This window comes from Eleutherodactylus coqui, chromosome 1 (assembly GCF_035609145.1).
Source record: "Eleutherodactylus coqui strain aEleCoq1 chromosome 1, aEleCoq1.hap1, whole genome shotgun sequence".
Lineage (NCBI taxonomy): Eukaryota > Metazoa > Chordata > Amphibia > Anura > Eleutherodactylidae > Eleutherodactylus > Eleutherodactylus coqui.
In genome coordinates, this window is record NC_089837.1 from 258432432 (window position 1) to 258456515 (window position 24084).

The 24084-nt window shown below is 48.8% G+C and overlaps 1 protein-coding gene across 2 annotated transcripts in view; it reads left to right on the forward strand.

The window, feature by feature from the left end:
- Nucleotides 1–24084, forward strand: part of GPR63 (G protein-coupled receptor 63) — a 56192-nt gene that overhangs the window by 8702 nt on the left and 23406 nt on the right. The window contains exon 1 of one of the 2 annotated variants that reach the window (XM_066608222.1): nt 17264–17501. The exons of the other annotated variant lie outside the window; for it this stretch is intronic. The gene's annotated coding sequence lies outside the window, so the exon portion shown is untranslated. Of the gene's footprint in view, nt 1–17263; nt 17502–24084 lie in introns of those variants that run through there. 2 annotated transcript variants of the gene reach the window in all.

Consider the following 24084-nt stretch of genomic DNA (forward strand, 5'->3'; position numbering starts at 1 on the left):
TTAGAGCCCAATTAAGGTTCCTGACCGGAAAAATATTTATGGGCCTGGGCCGTAATCTAGCTGCTGCTGTTAGGAACCTGTGGACCCATCTGTCGTCTGCGAACTTTATGTCATAAATGGCGCTAAGGGCTGAGACCTGGACCTTTAGGGTGCTTGGAGAGAGGCCCATCTCTAGGCCCTCCTGCAAGAACTCTAAGATTAGCGGAGTGTCAGGGATAGAATCCCCGCGATCCCTTCCCTGTCTCCATGAGGAAAACCTTCTCCAAACCTTCTGGTAGATCCGGTGGGTCGTCTTTTTTCTACTAGACATTAAAGGGGTTGTCTCGTGAAATCAAGTGGGGTTCAGCACTTCTGTATGGCCATAATAATGCACTTTATAATATACATCGTGCATTAATTATGAGCCATACAGAAGTTATTCACTTACCTGCTCCGTTGCTAGCGTCCCCGTCGCCATGGATCCGTCTAAATTCGCTGTCTTCTGGCGTTTTTAGACGCGCTTGCGCAGTCCGGTCTTCTCCCTGGTGAATGGGGCCGCTCGTGCCGGAGAGCTGGTCCTCGTAGCTTTGCCCCGTCACGTGTGCCGATTCCAGCCAATCAGGAGGCTGGAATCAGCAATGGACCGCACAGAGCCCACGGTGCACCATGGGAGAAGACCCACGGTGCATCGTGGGTGAAGATCCCGGTGGCCATCTCGGTAAAGGAAGAAAGAAGTCGCCGCAGCGCGGGGATTCGGGTAAGTAATAAACTTTTTGTTTTTTTAACCCATCCCTTGGGTTTGTCTCGCGCCGAACGGGGGGCCTATTGAATAAAAAAAAAAACCGTTTCGGCGTGAGACAACCCCTTTAAGGTTTCTACTACTCTCTCTGAGAATCCCTTCTCTCTTAGTGAGGATTCCTCAAGAGCCATGCCGTTAAATGGAGTTTGTCTAGGCCTGGGTGGTTCAGTGCCCCCTGCGATAGAAGATCTGTCGAGGTAGGAAAGGTGACTGGGTTCTGGACGCTCAATGTTGCTAGAGGACCGAACCAGCTTTTTTTCGGCCAGAAGGGGGTCACCAGGACTAGTGTGCATACCTGGGTTCTGAAATGCTGTAGAACCCTGGGGATCAGTGGTATAGGAGGAAAGGCGTACACCAGCCCTTGTCCCCAGTCCTGGCCTAGGGCGTCTACTGCTGTCGGACGATCTCCTGGCCGGAGGGAGAAGTTGCCTACTTTGGCGTTCTCCCTGGTTGCGAAGAGGTCCAACTGTGGGGTCCCCCACCAGTTGGTCAGGATTCTGAATGCCTCTAGGGAGAGGGACCATTCTCCTGGGTCTATTTGCCTCCTGCTGAGGAAGTCCGCTTTTTGTTTAACGTCCCCTTCAGGTGGGTTGCCGTGATCGAAAGGATCCGGCCCTCTGCCCAGTGAAAAATTTTCTGTGTGATGCTTTGCAGGGCGGGAGATCTTGTGCCCCCTTGGTGTCGTATATGGGCGACCGCGGTGATATTGTCTGACAGTATCTTTATATGCCGGTTCTGTAGCGAGTTCCCCAACTGCTGTAGAACCTGCCATACTGCCTGTAGTTCTCTGTAATTTGAGGACTGTTCTTTTGTCCTCTGAGGCCAGGGGCCCTGAAAGAACTGGTTCCCCACATGCGCTCCCCATCCCCAGGCGCTTGCGTCCGTTGTGATGTGGGTGGCTGGGTTTTGTAGCCAGTGAACCCCTCTCCGCAGGTTTTCTGGGGATGCCCACCAACGCAGGGATGTTTTCACCCCGCCTGGGATGTACATTCTTGCTCCTAGGGAGGACTGCCTTTTGTCCCACGAGGATAGGACTAAGGCCTGCAGGGCTCTGGTGTGGGCCTGGGCCCATGCCATTCCTGGAATGCATGATGTCAAGCTTCCCAGGAGAGACATTGCTTTCCGAATTGTGCAGAATCGTCTTCGTAGGAAGGTTTTGACTATTCTTCGGATTTTTTGTATTTTTTCCCCGGGTAGGTAGGAGCATTGCGATTCTGAGTTGAGCGTTATTCCTAGAAACATCTTCTGCTTGTCGGGATCTAGGCTGGATTTTTCCCAGTTTATGATCCATCCTAATGATTGGAGAAGCTCTAGCACTATCTCCAGGTGTTTTGTTAGGAGTTCTCTGGACTCTGCTATTATTAAAATATCGTCCAGGTAGGGTACTATTAGGACCGATTTTTTCCTCAGGTAGGCGGCTACCTCTGCCATAATTTTGGTAAAGATTCTGGGGGCTGAGGATATCCCGAAGGGCAGGCATCTGAATTAGTGGTGCTCTATTCCTTTGCCCATGTCCACTGCGAACCTTAGGTATTTCTGTGACCCCTTGTGGATCGGTACGTGGAAATAAGCGTCCTTTAAATCAATGGATGCCATGTATTCTCCTCTGGGAATCAACTTTATCGTTGAGGAGATGGTTTCCATTTTGAATTTTCTGTATCGGACGCAGGTGTTCAGGGGTTTCAGATTTACTATCATCCGATGTTTCCCGCAGGGTTTTCTTACTAGGAAGAGCCTGGAATAATGGCCCTGGGTTTCCTCGTTTTGCGGTACGGGGGATATTGCATTTAGTTGTTGCAAGTCGCGCACGCTTTGCCTTAGTAGGTGTAACTGTCTTTTTGAGCCTCCCGTGATGACGAATTTTCTTCTGGGGAGGGACACCAGCTCTATCTGGTATCCCTGCTGTAAGATCTTTGGGATCCATGGGCCCTCGCAGATTGCGGCCCACTCTTCCCTCTCTGTGGTTTTTCTTTGGGGAACCCCTTCTTTCTGTCGGCTGCTTTCTCTAGAATTTTGTCTAGGTCCGGTCCGAACAAGAACTGGCCGTAGAACGGGAGGGCGCATAACTTATTTTTTGAGGCTAGGTCGCCTGACCATGATTTCAGCCACAACACCCTTCTGGCTGAGTTAGAGCGGGCTCTGGCCTTCGCCGAAAGTTTGACGGTTTCGGCCGCGGCGTCCGCTAGGAAGTTAGTTGCCATGCGCAGGATCGGAAGGGAGTTTAGGATCTTCTCCCTCAGTGTCTTATTGGTTAGGTGTAGCTCTAGCTGTTCTAACACAAGTGGCTGCGATCCCTGGCCTAAGTATGTTTGCCGCTGCCTCCCATGATTTCGTTAGAAGGCCCTCCGCTTTGCGATCCATGGGATCTTTTAACTGTGCGGCATCTTCAAAGGGAAGAGTCGTCCTCTTGGCTACTTTGGCCACCGGGACGTCTACCTTAGGTACCTCTTCCCAGCTTGCGCAAACTTCCTCTTCGAGTGGGTATCTTCTTTTTACGCCTCTAGCGGAGAAGGAGCCTGCGTCTGGTTTCCTCCACTCTTTTTGAATTATTTTGGTGATATTCTTGTGGACCGGGAAGGTATGCTTGCACCTCTCCCCTAGTCCACCGAATATCTCATCTTGTAGAGTATGTGGCTCTCTGGGCTATTCCATTTTTAGTGTAGCCCTGACTGACTTAATTAATTATCTTTATAATTATCTTTTTTGGCCCTCATCGTCTGAGGACTCCTCGGCCGCCTGTTCCTCTTGCTCCAATCCGATCGAACTCTCGGAATCGGAAGGCTCGTCGGGAACATACGCCTTTTTCTGGCATTTCGCTGGCGGCGCCGGCTGTGACGTTAGGAAGCTGGTGAAAGAGGAGGTTAGATCAGCCCTAACGTCCTCCAGGAATCCCCCCGATTCCTCTCTGACTAGCCTAGCCACGCATGCCTTGCATAGGGGCCTCTGGTACGTGGCTGGCAGTCTCGTCCCGCATTCCACGCATTTTCGCAGTTTTGTTCTGGGGGGGGGGATGTCTTTTTTATCCCCCTGACAAACAAAGCATTTTTTGCGGGTAAATATGCAATTTTTCCATACACAACATACTGGATATTTGCATTGTATTTTTGCCGCACTGGCTACTTACGGCCGCTGAGGCTGAAGTTTCAGCTGTCTCTGGGGCTGGAGCACTCATTTCTGTACCGGTGCTGCAGACACCCTGCGACCTGTAGTGCTGGTTTGTTCTGGCTTCTGTCAGGTTCCTATTTTTAAAATTTTCACGCTCCTGCGCTAAGCCCTGCCCCCTCCTGATGCAGACGCGATGACGTCATCATGCTTGGACACGTGACGCGGTGCCCCGCCCCCCGCCGTCAAAGGGCTTCCTGGAGCGCCGCGCTGTAACTTCTGCCTGGAGGACGAGGGGGACTGAGGCTCCCGCTTTGTACCCCCCATGGGCTGCCATGGGAGGAACCTGGCCCGGGGGTTACCACCCCATGTGGCGTCCTGGGAGTCGTCTGGCTTGGAAGGGAGGGCAGGCTGAGCCACTGCCCTCCGATCCGCCGGTAAGTAGTTCTGGCTGGCTTCTCCACCAGCTCCTCTCAGCGATCCTGCCTCCTGGCAGGACAGGAAGACACTGAGGAAAGTGGGGAAGGGGGGGGAGCTTTTAACCTCTCAGTATGTTCCTGTCCTACCAGGAGGAGGCAATCTCAATTGGTGCTGGCGTGGAGACGACTGGGGAAAATAAAGTAAAATAAAATGACACAATAAAATAAAAGTATATACATAAAAAAAAAAAGTTAATTACTTGAAAGTGCTGCAGCATAGTTGTTACTATACAAATAAAAGATGTGTTTATTCTACTTTAAACTGGAGTAGTAGTGACCTGGGTCTACATTACAGAGGCCAGCAACCTCCAGGACATGTATCTCCCATCCCTGACTTCTCCTCTCACCCTGATAGAATGGAAAACAAACAAGGAAAATTGGAGCTCCTAATGCAGGAAGAGAAATAGGATGTCATAGGCATGATGTAAATTTGGTGGAATGATACACGTGATTGGAATACAAGGCTTGAAGGATACATTAAAAAAAAAAAAAGAAATAGAGCTAATTAGGGGGAGGAGGTATTGCGTTGTATTTTAGGAAAACATTAATCTCCACAGAAATTCAAGCTTCAGAGCATGGGAGTTCTGTAGAAACTGTTTGGGTAAGAATACAAGGAGAGAACAACAGAAAGGACACTATTGTAGGCATTTACTATAGGTCGCTTGGACAAGAAGACTATATGGATGAACTCTTACTGCATCAAATGGCCAAGTTCTCAAAACAGCAGGACATAGTGGCTATGGGAGATTTTACCTATCCGGACATTTCTCTCAGGTAAAAGCAATGCGTCCAGCAAATTCTTCTCCGCTCTTGCTGACAACTTTATTGTCCAAAAGGTAGAAGAGAAAACAAGGAGATCTGATATCTTAGACCGAATTCTAACAGGAAGGAAATGGTTGAGGAAGTAAGGGTGGCTGGGATCTTAGGAGGCAGTGACCATGCTATCCTTGAATTTTGGATAAAAAGGGGAGGACGACTTGAAAAGACTCAGACCTCAAGGCTGGATTTCAGAAAGGCAGATTTTAATGGACACAGAAAGAGGGTAGGGAGGATCCAATGGCTGGATGTTCTTAACCCTTTAAGGATATGGCCCTTCTACTTTTTTTCCCATTTTCAGTTTTTCCTCTCCCCTTTAACCTCTTAGTGACGGCCCCATAGTGTTATTACGTCCTAGCTATGTGGGCTTTAATCCTAGAGAACATAAAAACATGCATCCTTTTTGGATTAAAGGCCTCTTTGCTGTGGACGTGACAGCGCCATGCTGTCGGTGCATGCAGGTAGCCGACAACCTGGAGCTGTCATCCCGGGCTACGGGGACCCCCATGGCAATGCAGTGCAAAAAAAGTTAAAAAATCCCGGATCCATCAGGGCAGCTGAGCATACTCACCCGCCTTGTCCGTGGTGTCCCGCGGTGAATTGGTTCCCCGGGACCCATCGCCGCTCTTCTGCGCATGCTCGCCAGACGTATGATGTCACGCGCATGCCCAGAAGGCCGGAAGCCTCGGCAAATTTAAAATCTCCTGGCTCCAGTCTCCTGAAGGTAGCTGAGAACCAGGAGATGTCATCAGGGACCGCGGTGACCGGTCCCGTGATCACCGCTATCCATCACGAAAAAGTTTAAAAAAGTAAAGAAAAAGTTCAGGTTTCACCCTCCCTTCATGGATGGGATCCATTGGGGAGGTCAAAATACTTACCCCAGGTGCTCTGCCATGTCCCGGTCTTCCAGGACCCGAAGTCCCCTTCTGTGCATGCGCGCCCGTCAGCAATCATCAGGCGCGTGCACAGAGAGGCTTGCACCACGGGAAATTTGAAATCCCTCTGCTCCTGGCTATCACGTGTAACAAGGAGCAGAGAGACGTCACCGGGGACGTGATCACTGTTATCCAATGGCTAAGTTAAAAAAAGGTTTGAAAAAGTGTAAAAAGCTTACGTTTCATCTCCCCTCACGGATCATATCCGTGAGGGAGGATGAAATGACATACCTAAGGCCCCTGGATTTATCCGCGAACCTTACCCCAGCTTTTGCACACACGGCCGTCGCCAAAATGGCAGACGCATGCGCAAAAGCTGTGGATTGCCAGGGTAATTTAAAATCTCCCTGATCCAGGCTATAAAATTTAGCCGAGAGCCTGGAGATTTCACGGGGGGGGTGGGGGTGGGGGGGGGTGCACGGTTCCTGGTCACATGTTCGCTGTTATCCAATGGATAATGGCGATCACGTAAAAGCAAAAAAAAAGTTGAAGTTTCATCTCCCCTCATCGCTGCAATCAGTGAGAGGAGATGAAACTTTTTACCAGAGGCCTCCGTATTTGAACCCCAACGTGATCCTCCTCCATGAACGTTCCCGGATTCTGCACACGCGACCGCTGGCAAAACGCCGGTCACATACGCAGGAGTCGGGGGGCCCAGGAAATTTGAAATCTCCTTGCTCCCAGGGACTAACGGTGGCTGAGAGCCTGGAGCAGTGACCAGTGGCCTCATTGAGTGGTCCCCGGTCACATGATAAAAAGGTAGCGATCTACTTTAGGCCGGTCTCACACGACCGGATAGTAATTACGGATTTCACATTCCGGTAATACACAGATCAATCGCATTGGATTACACAATTCTGCTCACATTAGCTGGTTGGAAATACGTAATCCACTCGCAGAAAATAGAATGCAGCATGTTCTATCTTACCGTGGATATCCGCAACATAGAGCCCATTGTGCTCCATGGTCGCGGATATACCCACAGCCCATACGCATCTATATTGTTTATGGGCTGCGGGTACCCGCGTCATTGCTAAGCGATGGTGCGGGAAATGCAAACAAAAAAAGGTGTACTGCACATGACCACTTGTGTGAGTAGGCAGTTATATGCAGTACATTACGTGGCCGTATGCAGGGCCACAGCCGGGCTTACAGCTGGGATCCGCTGCAGGCCTCTACAAGCGGGTTCCACATACGGCCGTGAGAGCCCAGCGTTATTAAGACCGCTACTGGACTATGTTGGCGCTGTGGAATATGTTGGCGCTATACAAATATTATTATTACCTGTAATACATAATTTACAAGAAGCTCCGGGAACACTTGCCTCCCTGCAGTTCCAGGGGCAGCTTGTTGGGAACCTTCTGTGTGAGACCGCCGCACATCAGCAAACGTACGAAGCTTCACAGAGCGCCACTTTTTACACCCCATCCCTGCCAGTGGGGTCAAGAAATACTCCCCCAAAAAGCATGAGAGGAGGGGGAATATTTTATTGCCCCATGTACCCAACCAAGCCTTCGTAATTACCTGTCTTCAGAAATATCTAAGATTCGGGGAATGCCAAACAGGGCGCGAAGGGGGTGGGTTTTCTTTTTTTTAAGGGAGTCAATTTTTTTTCCACACAAGTCAGCAATGGTGCCTGGAATTTATTCAGTTGTGCCCTGCAATCCAACAGGTGTTCCCTCCATTATAGGCCTAGCCATGTGTCCTGTAAGTATATTAGGGCCACAATGGGTATGTTTCTGAACACCGGACAAACAGAAGTATCCATTTTGGGGTGAACGTCTTTATTCCTATGTACACTGTAGAAAAAAAAACGATTTGTTAAATTGACACAATTGCCCAAAAAATGAAAATCGTTATTTTTTCCTTCTGCGTTGCTTTGATTCATTCAAATACTGTGGTGTCAAAATATGTATTACACCCCTAGATGAATTCATTAAAGGGGTCTACTTTTCAAAATGGGGTCATTTGTGGGGGTTATCGTTTTGGCCACTCAATGGCTCTACAAGTTGGCAATGGGGCCTGGAATTTATTCAGTTGTACCCTGAAATCCAACGGGCGTTCCTTCCATTATAGGCCTCACAATGTGTCCTGTAAATACATTAGGGCCACAATGGGTATGTTTATGAACACGGCACAAACAGGAGTATCCATTTTAGGGTGAAAGTCTTCGTTCACATCTGTGCTGTACAAAAAACCTGTTTTTAAATTGATACAATTGCCAAAAAAATGAAAATTATAATTTTTTCCTAGTGTTTTTCTTAGATTCATTAAAAAATTGTAGGGTAAAAACACACAGTACACCCCTAGATGAATTCATTAAGGGGTCTAGTTTTAAAAATGAGGTCATTTGTTGGGGTTCCCTGTCGTTTTGGATGCTCAAGGGATCTACAAGTGGGCAATGGCGCCTAAATCACCTTCATGCAAAATGTCTGTTCTGAAAGCCACTGACTGCTCCTTTCATTTTAAGCCCCATTATGCATCCAGACATATGATTAGGGCCACAATGGGTATGTCACTGAACACGGGAGAAAAAAAAAGAGTATCCATTTTGCGGTGCAAATCTTCATTCATATGTGTGCTGTACAAAAAAAAGCTGTGTTTAAAATGACAGTATTGCCAAAAAAAGAAAGATACGGATTACTTACCGGTAGTCCTATTTCCAGGAGTCATCACGACGGCCCCTTTACATATGGAGGTTGCCCTCTGACCTCAGTAGGGACAGGAAGAGAGTTTAAAGCACCTCCCTTTCCACCATGCTTTAGTGACTTACAAATTATTACGGTGGACAATGTTTACTAAACCAAAATTTACCTTTATTCGGTCATATTTACATTGAAAAGAACATTAGTTATTCTAGAAGGGAGGGAACTTTGGGCCGTCGTGATGACTCCTGGAAATGGGACTACCAGTAGGTAATCCGTATCTTTCCAGGTCGTCATCCCGACGGCCCCATTACATATGGAGTAAACCAAATCATACGTGACTGTTAGGGTGGGACTACTGCCTGGAGGACTTTCCGTCCGTAGCCCAGGTCTTTATCCGACTGGACGTTAACCCTATAGTGTCTGATAAACATGTGTATGCTAGACCAGGTGGCTGCTTTGCAAATTTGCTCGGCAGACGCCTGGCCTTTTCCTGCCCAAGAGGACGAGAGCGTGTGGAGTGGGCTCTAATTTTTCCCAGGGGATCGAGGCCCCTGGCTTTATATGCCTCTTGGATGGCAGTCTTGATCCACCTCGCAATGGTGCCCTTAGATGCCGTCTTTCCTTTTGCCGGCCCCTGAAATTGGATAAAGAGGTTGTTATTTTTCCGGAAAGAGCGGGTAGCCTCTAAATACGCTAGAACGGCTCTCCTAACATCTAGGCTGTTAAATTCTCATTCTCTATCATTGCGGGGATTTTGACAGGAGGAGGGCAGGGTGATTGTCTGCTCCCTATGGAACTTTGAGACTACCTTTGGTAGGAAGGCTGGGTCCAGCTTAAAAGTGATTCTGTCATCTTGTATTAGCATATAAGGTTCATTACAGCATAAGGCTTGTAATTCCCCAACTCTCCGAGCCGAAATTATGGCAACTAAAAGGGTAACTTTTAGTGTGAGTAATCTTAGGGGGAGTTGGGAGAGGGGTTCAAAGGGGGGTTGGCAAAAACTATTCAAGACTAGGTTTAAGTCCCAGGTAGGGAAAGTATCCCTAATAAAAGGCCGAAGCCTATCTGCCCCTTTGAGGAATCTACGAATCCAGCAGTGTTCTGTCAAAGGAAAGTCTAGGTAAGACCCCAGTGCTGCTGTCTGAACCTTAAGGGTTCTTTGGCTAAGGCCTTTCTCTAGGCCTGCCTGTAAAAATTCCAGGATTGCGGGTATGTCGATCTCTGGAATTTTGCCTGGATCTATTTTGCAGAAGTCTGTGAACTTCCTCCATATCCTATCATAGATGGCTGTGGTGATAGGTTTACGGCTCTTTTTCAGGGTGGTAATTACTTTATGGGAAAGTCCCTTCCCTCGCAGTATCATGCTTTCAGCATCCATGTCGCTAGTTTCAATTTTTCGACCCCCGGGAATGCTAGCGGGCCCTGGAGAAGGAGATCTTCCATGGCCGGTAGTAGAAGTGGACCCCGGATCGTCAAGGCTTTTAGTAGGGGATACCAGGGTCTTTTGTCCCACATGGGGGCAACTAGGATGACTGACACCCGGCTGGTCTGGATTTTCCTGAGGGTGTGGGGGATCAGTGGGAAAGGCGTAGGCTAGGTCCATGTCCCAGCTTTGGGACAGGGCATCTACTCCGCACGGGTTGTCTCCTGGATTTAGCGAGTAAAAATCCTGGCACTTTGTATTTCCCCTCGTGGCGAACAGGTCTATCTGCGGTTACTGCTTCGATAAGGTCTTCCTTCCTAGATGATGGAAGCCGAGATTCCTGGATGTGGGAGTCTAATAATACACCCAGGTATACCTTCTGTGTACCTGGGTTCAGATCGGACTTCTGTTTGTTGACTATCCACTAGAGATGAGCGAGCACCAAAATGCTCGGGTGCTCGTTACTCGAGTCGAACTTTTCGCAATGCTCGAGGGTTCGTTTCGAGTAACGAACCCCATTGAAGTCAATGGGCGACTCGAGCATTTTTGTATATCGCCGATGCTCGCTAAGGTTTTCATTTGTGAAAATCTGGGAAATTCAAGAAAGTGATGGGAACGACACAGAAACGGATAGGGCAGGCGAGGGGCTACATGTTGGGCTGCATCTCAAGTTCCCAGGTCCCACTATTCAGCCACAATAGCGGCAAGAGTGCCCCCCCCAACAATTTCTACTTCTGAAAAACCCTCATTAGCAAGGCATACCTTAGCTAAGCACCACACTACCTCCAACAAAGCACAATCACTGCCTGCATGACACTCCGCTGCCACTTCTCCTGGGTTACATGCTGCCCAACCCCCCCCCCCCCCCCACACGACCCAGTGTCCACAGCGCACACCAAATTGTCCCTGCGCAGCCTTTAGCTGCCCTCATGCCACACGCTGGCCTCATAGCCACACCACCCTCATGTCTATTTATAAGTGCGTCTGCCATGAGGAGGAACTGCAGGCACACACTGCAGAGGGTTGGCAGGGCCAGGCAGCGACCCTCTTTAAAAGGGGCGGGGCGATAGCCCACAATGCTGTACGGAAGCAATGAAAAATCCAATCCTGTGCCACCTCCATCAGGAGCTGCACACGTGGGCACACCAAACATGGCAGACTTGCACCGCGGCCACGACATAGGCCTCGGCCCCCAGCTACAGCAAGCCTAAGCAGGAAGCGGACTTTCACTGCACCCAGGACATAGGCCTCTGCACAAACCCTCAGCAATCGTGGGCCTACAGCGGACTCCAATGCTAGCGTAGCTGTGCACGTCTCATTAGCGCTGTATTGCTCCTGTAGTTTGTCCCAATGCAGTGCCCCGGATAGAAGAGCTAACGTCAGATTAAATACAGGTGGGCTTCGGCCCACACTGCATGCCCCAGTCAGACCGGGGTTTTTTTTATAAATAGTCACAGGCAGGTACAACTCCGCAATGGGAATTCCGTGTGCACCAACAGCATGGGTGGCTCCCTGGAACCCACCGGCGGTACATAAACAAATCCCATTGCAGTGCCCAGCACAGCTGAGGTAACGTCAGGTTTAATGCAGGTGGGCTTCAGCCCACACTGCATGCCCCAGTCAGACTGGGGTTCTTTATAAGTAGACACATGCAGTTACAACTCCGTGTGGACCGACAGCATAGGTGGGTCCCAGGAAGCCACCGGCAGTACATAAATATATCCCATTGCATTGCCCAGCACAACTGAGGTAACGTCCAATTAAATGCAGGTAGGCTTCGGCCCACACTGCATGCCCCAGTCTGACCGGGGTTTTTAATACATAGTCACTGGCAGGTACAAATCCCTAATGTGAAGTCCCTGTGGACCCACAGCATGGGTGGCTCCCTGGAACCCATCGGCGGTACATAAATGTATCCCATTGCAGTGCCCTGCTCAGCAGAGCTAACGTCACATACAATACAGGTGTGCTTCGGCCCACAGTGCATGCCCCAGTCAGAGTGGTAATATGTACCTTAACAGTAACTGCGTTGGTGGGAATGTGGTGGCGACTGCGGACCTAGTAGCGTGGTTTTATTTAGTTGGTTTTCGGAAGGTGGCCAGGATTAAGTGGGCCGTGGCGGGGGGATGGTGGGGGGGGGCTCTCTTGTTGTGTCGGTAAAGGTGAAATTCTTGGACTGCCACCAGACGGACCAATGCAAAGGTATTTGGCAAGAATGTTTTCATTGTTGGAGGAGGAGGGGGATGTTTTTAAGGCACTACATGTCCTCTCCACGTGTCCGTGGTTATATGCACCTTAACAGTAACTGCGTTGGTGGGAAATGGCCTCGCCACCATCATGTCTTTGGGAAGCCTCCGTTTCCACACCCCAGTGACATAGCATTAGCAGCGGTATAGGCAGAGCCCAGAATTAGTAACATTTCAGCGGTAGCATTAGGGACAGGCCCCAGTAACATATCACTACCAGCATTATAGGGGGAGCACAGTATTAGTTCCATTTCAGTAGCAGTAGCAGTCCAGACAGGCCCCAGTAACAATTCCGAAGCAGCAGTATAGGGGGAGCACAGTATTAGTTCCATTTCAGTAGTAGTAGCAGTCAAGACAGGCCACAGTAACTTTCCCGTTGCAGCAGTTTTGGGAGATAACAGTCTCTTAACAATTATGCGCAAGCCTGTGATCTGCACTGTATTTCGATTGCCCTGTTGGAGGCTGACTTCGCGTACGTAACGCACTGCAGAGGCAGGCAACAATTATGAGCAAGGCTGGGTATTAATTCAACAACTACTATCCCCAGCAGAGACGCAGTAAACTGAAAGCAGTGACAGGCAGGCCTAATATTGTATTTTTTGGAAGTTTTTGGGAAAAAGCCCACTGCCTATATAGCCAGTATACCTTTTTCCCTGCCTCACCAGTATTGCCCCCATACTGAGTAAAATGACTGCAGACTGAGGACGCTATGGTCTGCACGCCCGATATACAAAAAAATAAAATTGTGCAACACTACTAAAAGCAGCCTCAACAGTACTGCACACGGTCAGATGTGGCCCTAAGAAGGACCGTTGGGGTTCTTGAAGACTAAAATAACACCTAACCCTCTCCCTATAGCAGCAGCAGCACTGTCCCTGATCTATGTCAGCATGCATCTGTGGCGAGCCGCGGGCGGGGCAGATTTAAATACTCGGGTGTCATCTGATCTCCCCAGCCACTCACTGCAGAGGGGTGGTATAGGGCTGGAACGTCACAGGAGGAAGTTGTAATGCCTTCTATGTCTTTCTATTGGCCAGAAAAGCGCGCAAATTTCTCAGAGATGAAAGTCAAAGTAACTCGAACATCACGTGGTGCTCGTCTCGAGTAACGAGCATCTCAAACACCCTAATACTCGAACGAGTATTAAGCTCGGACGAGTATGCTTGCTCATCCCTACTATCCACCCTAAATTGTTTAGGGTAAACAGGACCATGGATAGGTCCGTGCGTATGGCCTTTTCTGTTCTTGACACCAACAAGAAATCATCCAGATATGGAAAAATAAGGATTTGGTTCCGTCTGAAATAGGCTACCATCTGTATTATTTTTGTGAAAACCCGAGGAGCGGTCGAGATTCCGAACGGTAGGGCCGTAAACTGATAGTGCTGGATTTTGTCACCCTCCCGCAGGGCGAATCTCAAGTATTTGTGATTGACTGCGGCTATTGGGACGTGGTCGTATGCATCTTTGAGATCTATAGTGCACATTACACTGTCAGGGTCTATTAGTGAGACGATAGACCTCACCGCTTCCATCTTACATTTTTTATATGAAATAAACTTATTTAGGGCCCTGGGATTAAAGATAGTCCTAATAGAACCGTTTGGTTTTTTGATTAGAAACGGGGGAATAGAATCCCTCACCCCTTTCATGATCAGGGACTTGTGCAATGACCCCTAAGTCCTTAAAGGGGTTGTCCCGCGAAACAAAGTTGGGGTATACACTTCTGTATGGCCATATTAATGCACTTTGTAATATACATCGTGCATTAAATATGAGCCATACAGAAGTTATTCACTTACCTGTTCCGTTGCTAGCGTCCTCGTCTCCATGGTGCCGTCTAATTTTCAGCGTCTAATCGCCCGATTAGACGCGCTTGCGCAGTCCGGTCTTCTCCGTGTTGAATGGGGCTGCTCGTGCTGGAGAGCGCTCCTCATAGCTCCGCCCCGTCACGTGTGCCGATTCCAGCCAATCAGGAGGCTGGAATCGGCAATGGACCGCACAGAAGACCTGCGGTCCACCGAGGGTGAAGATCCCGGCGGCCATCTTCGCAAGGTAAGTAAGAAGTCACCGGAGCGCGGGGATTCGGGTAAGTACTATCCGGTTTTTTTTTTCAACACATGCATCGGGTTTGTCTCGCGCCGAACAGGGGGGCTATTGAAAAAAAAACAACCCGTTTCGGCGCGGGACAACCCCTTTAAGTTCTTGTACGCCTTTTATGAGGATCCCTTGTTCTTGTAGGGACCCAGGGGAGGTTATGAGGAATCTCCTAGGGGGTAGGGAGTGGAATTCAATTCGGTACCCCGCTTCAATTATCTGGAGTACCCAGGGGTTAGATGTTATCCCCTGCCACTGACTTAAATAGCGTGCTAATCTATCCCCTGTTCATTCAGGAGAGGGTTGCGCTTCCTTACCCCGACCTCCCTCGCATGGAGTTCTCTGCTTCATCTGGCCACTGTAGGGCCAGGAAGACACTAAAGCATGGTGGAAAGGGAGGTGCTTTAAACTCTCTTCCTGTCCCTACTGAGGTCAGAGGGCAACCTCCATATGTAATGGGGCCATCGGGATGACAACCTGGAAAATCACTATTTTTTCCTTTTGCTTTACTTGAGTTAATTCAAAAACTGTGGGGTCAAAATGGGCAGTATAACTCTAGTTAAATTCTTTAAGGTGTCTTGTTGTCAAAAAGGGGTCATTTGTGGGGGTTCGCTATGGTTTTGGTTGCTCAAGAACTCTTCAAGTGTGCTATGGGGCGTAAAAGGCCTTCAAGCAAAATTTCTGTTCTGAAAGCCACCGACTAATCCTTTCATTTTGTGCCCCGTTGTGCATCCAGACATAAGATTAGGGCCACAATAGGTATATTTCCGAAAACAGGACGAACAGGGGTATGCATTTTGAAGTGCAAGTCTTCATTCATATGTGTGGTGTACAAAAAAAGCTGTTTTTAAAATGACAGAATTGCCAAAAAAAAGAAAATCACAGTTTTTTCCTTTTGCTTTGCTTGAATTTGCTTGAATGACCTCTGAAGACATTATGAATTAAGGCTGTACAGCTTCGATGTTGGAAGACATTTGTTGGGGTTCTCTTACTGTATATTGCCAGCCTCTCTGCTGTTGGTGCCTATCCAACATGTCACCTTATGCAGTACTGGCTTTAGCCAGCATATAGCACCGTTGTATAAAGGCAGAAAAAGAGTAAGCCACCTAGGAAAACCAGGATACAAATTGGATTGGAAAGGGTTAAATGGTGCGGTATGACTGTGGCCCGAATGCAGCTATAGCCCTAGTTACACGGTGCGGTATGACTGGCCCAGATGCAGCTGTAGCCCTAGTTACACAGTGCGGTATGAATGTGGCCGGGGTGCAGCTCTAGCCCCAGTTACACGGTGCGGTATAAGAGTGGCCTGGGTGCAGCTACAGCCCTAGTTACACAGTGCGATATGAATGTGGCCAGGGTGCAGCTACAGCCCTAGTTACACGGTGAGGTATGACTGTGGCCCGGATGCAGCTACAGCCCTAGTTACACGGTGCGGTATGAGTGTGGCCGGGGTGCAGCTGTAGCCCTAGTTACACAGTGCGGTATGAATGTGGCCGGGGTGCAGCTCTAGCCCCAGTTACACGGTGCGGTATAAGAGTGGCCTGGGTGCAGCTACAGCCCTAGTTACACAGTGCGGTATGACTGTGGCCGGATGCAGCTACAGCCCTAGTTACACGGTGAGGTATGACTGTGGCCCGGATGCCGCTACAGCCCTAGTTACACAGTGGGGTATGACTGCGGCCGGGGTGCAGCTACAGCCCTAGTTACATGGTGAGGTATGAATGCGGCCCGGATGCCGCTACAGCCCTAGTTACACAGTGCGGTATGACTGTGGCCCGGATGCAGCTACAGCCCTAGTTACATGGTGAGGTATGACTGTGGCCCGGATGCAGCTCCAGCCCTAGTTACACGGTGCGGTATGACTGTGGCCCGGATGCAGCTCCAGCCCTAGTTACATGGTGAGGTATGACTGTGGCCCGGATGCCGCTACAGCCCTAGTTACACAGTGCGGTATGACTGTGGCCGGGGTGCAGCTACAGCCTTAGTTACATGGTGAGGTATGACTGTGGCTGGGGTGCAGCTACAGCCCTAGTTACACGGTGCGGTATGACTGTGGCCCGGATGCCGCTACAGCCCTAGTTACACAGTGCGGTATGACTGTGGCCGGGGTGCAGCTACAGCCTTAGTTACATGGTGAGGTATGACTGTGGCTGGGGTGCAGCTACAGCCCTAGTTACACGGTGCGATATGAATGTGGCCGGGGTGCAGCTACAGCCCTAGTTACACAGTGCGGTATGACTGTGGCCGGGGTGCAGCTACAGCCTTAGTTACATGGTGAGGTATGACTGTGGCCGGGGTGCAGCTACAGCCCTAGTTACACGGTGCGATATGAATGTGGCCGGGGTGCAGCTACAGCCCTAGTTACACGGTGCGATATGACTGTGGCCCGGATGCCGCTACAGCCCTAGTTACACGGTGCGGTATGACTGTGGCCCGGATGCCGCTACAGCCCTAGTTACACAGTGCGGTATGACTGTGGCCGGGGTGCAGCTACAGCCCTAGTTACACGGTGCGGTATGACTGTGGCCGGGGTGCAGCTATAGCCTTAGTTACATGGTGAGGTATGACTGTGGCCGGGGTGCAGCGCCGGCTCCTCAGCCGCACAAGTCTTCCCAATGGCTGCAGGAGAAGTTCTCCTTCCCATCCAGCTGTGCCTTCACTTTCTGTTAGCGAGGAGCCAATGGCTAGGCGGCGGGCGTGGTGTGCGGCGGGCCGCCCTCAGTGCAGCGGCTGACAGGGAGCTCGTCCTCCAGCGCTGTGTTCCTCCACGGCTCTAGCTAATAATGGACGTGCACGGTGCGCCGCTGTCCGCAGGCATGTGAAGCAGCGCGGGAACGTGAATCGAGGACGGGGATGCTGCGGGGGCCGCGGCCGCCGGGGTGCTCAATGGAGCCGCGCAGCATGAAGCGGCGGCTGCCGTAGGGAGGACGCCGGAGATCTCTCTGTAGAGCCGGCCGCCGCTGCTGCGGGAAGTGCAGGTCAGTACCAGCCCACACAATAGCTGCGGCCATGTACAGCCCGCCTGTAACCCCTGGTTGGCCGGCTCTGCCGCGCACTCCTGCATTGTGTTGTAGCGGGGAGTTGCCGGGGATGGAGGGGTTAATGCTGTGACACGAGTCCTCCCTTGCAGTAATCTGGCCCCAAGGTGATGGACCCCTCCAGTGCTACAGCAGTGGGCTGCCACCCGTGGGAGGATGCATGCCGCCAGTGGCTGCAAGGAACGATATTTGCAATGGTCGGAAAAATGTGTCCATTTTTGCATTTCTCGATGAGATCCACTGCAGTTTGATTGGCGGAGATCTTTCCATCTGTGGCCTCAGTCAGACAAGCGTTGTATAACTGGGACATGCTATATTTACCGTGGATACGTGTAGCGATATCTGACTGTGCTGGAAACGTTTTTACATAAACTTGACTGGGTTGGTTTGGAATGGCGGTATGCCCTCTGAAGTACATCGTGTCGCAAATCGTTCCCAAAGAAAATGGATTCCGCCTACCATATTTACCACAATTTTGGTGACCGTATCCCATGTGGGTCTACCGTGAGATCACGCCGCAATATGGAGCGCAGCTCTAGTAAGAATACGTAGTCCCAAGTGGACTCGGCGTTGTATAGGTGCCGGTGGTCTTTATAGGGCTCTTACAGCCTGGGGCTTCTTTCACACAACCATATGCGTTTTTAGGGTCGCCTGAACGCGCCAGAAAATCACATGAATGAAGAATTGCCACGATCTAGTCCCAAACTTTAGCTGCGTATTTTCTGCCGCTCACAAGGAGCGGCTGCTGTGTCTCGGCAAGAAAATGCGCTGCTGCGCGGAAATCCATCTTATGGGCAAAAATGCTCCAAATGACTAATAACACTTAAATAGGGCCAGCTGTCTTCTTTCCTGGTGTTGTACAACTCCCTCCCTCTCCCTTTTTTATCCTCATCCATAGAAGTCTATGGGAGCTTCTGCGTATCTTGGCAGGAGATGGGGCAAGACCTCTCTTTTGACACGGCATATAAAACCGGCAACTGAAAACGGTCGCCGATGGGCTATTTTTCAAAAACGTTTTATGCACCCAAAAATCGTTCCTCTGAATGAGTTCACTGGAATCCAATGCCTCGGTGGGCGCGACTTTTGATGCTGCTAAACGGCCGTATTGGTAGAATGCTGCGGGTCTTCCTGCAGTAGTTTACCAGTGTTTTTAAATTCCGGCTCTGCCAACAGTCCATGTGTGGCTGCAAATAGACCATGCCTGCCTGCGTATCACACATGCTCAGTGTGACTTAAAAAGAAATTCCCCTCTCTATTTAATAGTGGGGTTGCGTATGTCTTCATGCCGGTGTGCATCGATCACTGAAAGTCCATTGCCTCCATTTACTGCATATAACGCAGCTGTGCTTCGCACACGTAATACGCGTTGAAAAAACCGCCCTGGACACGAGCCCTTAGGCCGGCCTCTCGCGTGTGTATGATTAAAGCGTATTATGCGTGCGTTGTACATACGTGTGATACGTGGTATTTCACAGGCAATCAAATACATTCCCATACACTGTTCCGCTCACATTTGCAGGTAGGTATTGTATAATACGCGCGCTCAAAAAAAGAGCACATCATGTTCTACTTTGTGTCGCATTGCGTGCGTGAGAGCCCATTATTCTCCATGGACAAGTAATCCACACCGGCCATACGCAATTACATAATAAAAAATATCCACACAAAAAAACAGTTGGGCTTTGCATGGCGGTGTGCGTCAGATACGCTGTCATACACAGCACCATTTTGCTGCCATGCGTTGCGATAGACCGGGTCACCGGCGACTCCACAGCGGTAAAATTGCGTATAGCATGCAGTGTTCTACGCTTGCGCAGTGTGGGTCCAGCCTTAAGTATTGATGATTTATAAGTCCTATCAGCGTCTCGCGTAGTTGGTGGGATTACCAGCAGTATTGAATCCATACTTGTAAGTCAAATTCTGACCACAGTGTTGCCATGTGTCCCAACCTTCTGCTGACATCGCAGCACAGTGCCGCTCAGCCTTCTCGTTAGGTACGTAAACAGTACACCATCAATGGTATAAGAAAAGCAGAGGACACGTGTGGTTGTAGGCGCATGTGGTGATAAGGCTGTGGCTACACCGTGACTTTGCCGTGATACGGGTGTAGCCCTGCTTTCGCATATTCTCATTGACTTAAATGTGGCTGCAGTACAACTCGCAAATTATGTGACCAGCAGATCATAAAAACGAACATTTTGTGATCCGCAGGTCGAGTCATCTTGCAAGTCATACCTTGACCCTATTGACTTCAATGAGCGTGTAAGGTTGGTCTGCCACTGTGTAAATCCAGCCTTAGACAACTTTGCCGTGATAGACCACAATGTACACTAACTACGACTAAAGGTGCTTTTACATGGAACAATTAGCGTAAAAAAAAAAAAATCGCTGGATTGTTCAAATTTGAACCATAATCATTCAGTGTAAACACGACCAACGATTGAACAATAATTCATTAATTACATGAAAATCGTTTGCTCGTTAGCTGATCGTTCAGTTCCCTGCACCACTGAAGGAGAGCGACTGAACGATTCAGTTGAAAAAGAAAATTAAGGCTCATTCACATGGGCATGCAAATCACAGAGAAGTTAGCCACATTTTTTTGCGCGGCTAACTGTCCAAAAAAAACCACGCGTGAACGGGCGATTTTATTTTTTAAATTTATTTATTTTTCCGTGCAGAAGTCCCAAAATTAATTAGCATGAAAATCAGGCATACACATAATAGGGAGCAGAGTGTTGCTTAAAAAAAGTACTGCTTCCGCGGGAGTAGAGAGAGATGAAGCCAGGCTTCTGGTTTCTCCACAGCAGGGATAGCGAGAGAGAGCAAGGCTAGATGGGATCGCCGAGGGATTTTCCCATAGCAGGGACAGAGAGAGAGCGCCCTCTAGCTCCTCCCCCTCTTTCCTCACTATGGGGATAACCTCGTTTTCCCCTGCAGGGAAATTCCTCCCCCCCCCCCCCCCCATGGGAAATTCCTCCCCCCCCCCCCCCCCCCATGGGAAATTCCTCATTCTCTGTGGCTGTTCAGAGTTCAGGGACAGCTGAATGGCAAATTTAAAATGTCCTGCCGTAAAGTCCTGTTGGCAATAAGGGAATCTCCAGGGTGATTAAGAGATCCCACAGGGAGTCCTCTCATTACCCTGTGGACTAACAGGGCTTACAGTGGGACATTTAAAATGTGCTTCTGTTTAGCGACTTGGCAGCACTCCCTCTCCCCTTATCTCCCTTTCTCTTCCATTCCCATTGTTTAGAAGTTTAAACTAAACAATGGCAATGCTTAGCTAATCTCCCTCCCTTGTTATCCAGCTCCCATAGGAGTCTATGGAAACTCCTGTGCATCACGCCACAAAGTTAGGTCAGGCCAATTTGTGCACACAGCAGGGAATTTCAGTTACTGAAATTTCAGTCGCTTCTGTCCTATTTTTTTAGGTGTTGTTTTTTTGTTTTTTTTTTCACGCCTCTAAAATTCCTTTATCTGAACGTTTCCATAGAAAACTATTGTTTCGAATAGTCACAATTTTTTTGCTGCGTGAATTCCCCCATGTGAACAAACCCTTAATTATTACCGGTCTCTGAATTGATGATTTTTAAGAATAAATTCTAAACAGCCAAATTGCAACTTTAAGACAGTAGCATGACAGCAAGTTGCAGACAGACCGCACAAACTTTTTTGGTCACGACTTGACTAAGACTTGATGTAATGTTACCACAGTCGTCATGTAGCCCTGGCTAGTCAGTTAGGCCGGCTTCACCCGACCGGATTTTAATTGCATGACTGTCACCCGCACAAATGACCTGCGTTATTCCGCACCTATTGAAAAAATGGAACACTTACATGTCCGGTCAGGTGAGCGGATAGCAATTGCTATTTTCGTGAGTGGATTTAAAATCGCATCATGTTCTATTTTTGTACTGAATCCACATGGATGGCTTCCATTGAAGTCAATGGAAATCCGTCCAACCCGCAGCCCATCAGGTTATGGAGGCCTTTTATTTTCTTTTTTGCATAGTTGTTAAGTGCTTTTTGAAAGAGTGCACAAAATTGGTAACAATCGCCTGGTCAGATGAATACAGATTTCTGTTGAACCATGTTGATGGGAGATCTAAATTTTGTGAAAGCAGTAGAGATGAGCGAGTATACTCGGTAAAGGCAATTGCTCGAGCGAGCATTGCCTTTAGCGAGTACCTGCCCGCTCAAGATGAAAGGTTCGGGTGCCGGAGCGGTGAGTAGCGGCTGTCAGCAGGAGGGAGTGGGGGGGGGGGGGAGAGGGAGAGAGAGAGATCCCCTCCGTTCCGCTCTGCTCTCCCCCGCAGCTCCCTGCCCGCTGCCGGCACCCGAACCTTTCATCTCGAGCGGGCAGGTACTCGCTAAAGGCAATGCTCGCTCGAGCAATTGCCTTCAGCAAGTATACTCGCTCATCTCTAGTAAGCAGCATGATTCGATGAACCCTTCCAGTTTGAGCTGGTGTAGGTGGGGTCATGGTATGGGGAATGTTTCTTAGAACACCTTTGGTTCTCTGGACACCACAAAAAATCACAGTGCTTTTGAAGGCTATAGAAGGTCCAACATATTACAAAGGCTGGCTTTAAATGGCTGAGAGAATCTCGCACAAATACTAGCCCAATTGCCTTCATCCCTGCAGTGATGCAAGGATGTTTTCACATGAAAAAATTCACAGGGCTTTCACAGGGATGGCGAGAGCGATATTGGGCTTTGAATCACGGCTCTTGTGAAGTTAGCCTAAATAAGTGTTTCTAATACAGTGGCCATTCAGTCTATATTGAATATGCAGTAACTTGATTGCTTGTACAAGTCCTCTAGTGGGACTTAACATGGGGAAAAAAATAAGTTTAATACATTTTTTTAAAATAATAAAAGTAAAAAAAAACAATATTTTTTTTCTGTCTTTCATATATTTATTTTGTTTTGTTTAGATATTTTTTTTAATCACCATATCTGTAAATGCGCAGACTATTAGAATGCTGCATTAATATTACACAGTGAGGGTGGGCTCACACAAGCGTGTTTTTGCAGCGCTTCTGGTGCTGTCCCCGGCTCTGTAGTTCTGAGCTATAAGCAGCTGGGGATTTAAAATCCCCACCTGCTGGAAGCTTTGATTGTGATTGGCTGAAGTGCTTCAGCCAATCACAAGCAGAGCAACCAGCAGCGGGGATTTTAAATCCTCGGCTGCTGATAGCTCAAAATAGCAGTGCAGAGCCTGGGGACAGCGGCAGAAGTCGCCGCTGAGCCCTGGCAGCCGTCAATGGCTTTTCAGGGAAGGGCTTTAAAAGCCCCTCCTTGAAAAGCCATTTAAAAATGTGTAAAAAAAAAACAAACTCACCTGCTGGGGCTCAGTGGCAACTTCTGCCGCTGTCCCCGGCTCTGTAGCTCTCAGCTATCAGCAGCCGGGGATTTAAAATGCCTGCCTGCTGGTAGCTCTAATTGTTATTGGCTGAGCGCTTCAGAGCCGGGGACAGTGGCAGAAGTCGCCGCTGAGCCCCAGGCAGCTGTCAATGGCTTTTCAGGGAAGGGCTTCATAAGCCCCTCCCTGAAAAGCCATTTAAAAAAGTGTACAAAAAAAAAAAAAGAAAAAAATCAATACTCACCTGCCGGGGCTCATCTCTTTAGAACTACAGAGCCGGGGACAGCGCCAGAAGTCGCGGCTGAGTCCCGTCAGGTGAAGGGAGGTGAGTATTGATTTTTTTTTTTTTTTTTTTTAATGGCTTTTCAGGGAAGGGTTAATGAAGCTGCGGCTCCATTGACAACAAGCACGCAGCTGTGTTCAAGCGTTTTTGCTCGTACCTAGGTGCGGACGTATGTGCGCACCTAAGTACACACAAAAACGCGCTCGTGTGAACGCACTCTAACTCCGTAAACGCTTTGTATATCCAAGTGATTCTGACATTGTTTTTTCGCCACATATTGTACTTCATTTAGATAGTAAAAATAGGCTGATGGCACTTTTGATAAATATACAAAAGTACTAATATTGGGAACATTTTGAAATGATCATTTTTTTTCCCATTTTCAACTGTAATATCTCAAATGTGCAAACATACTGTACACATTTTTGCTAAGATATATATATATTTCCATCTGTTTACTTTATTCTGAATGCACATTTGAAAAAACGTTGTTTTTTTTTTTAACCATTTAGGAGACGTACAAATTTAACATTACTTTTCAACATTTTGAGGAACTTTGTTTTCCTACACCAAGCCAAGATTGCAAAGGCTCATAGGTGTCAGAATGATAGATTGCAAATATGTCATCTTAAAAACATGTTTTTTTTTCTATGGTGCGCATGAAAATGAGGATTGACACCTGAAAAGCCATTTAGGGGGGATGCCGGCAGCAGGATTCTCTACTGCAGCTGTCCTGTGTAACAGCTGCGGTTGAGAATCGAAGAATTCCTCTGCTGCATCTGCCAGATGTAGCAGCAGGGAATTCTTTCAACTAGCGGGGGTGATGGAAACATCTGCCGCATGCGGCAGATGTGTTCTTCATGCCCGCGTGGGTC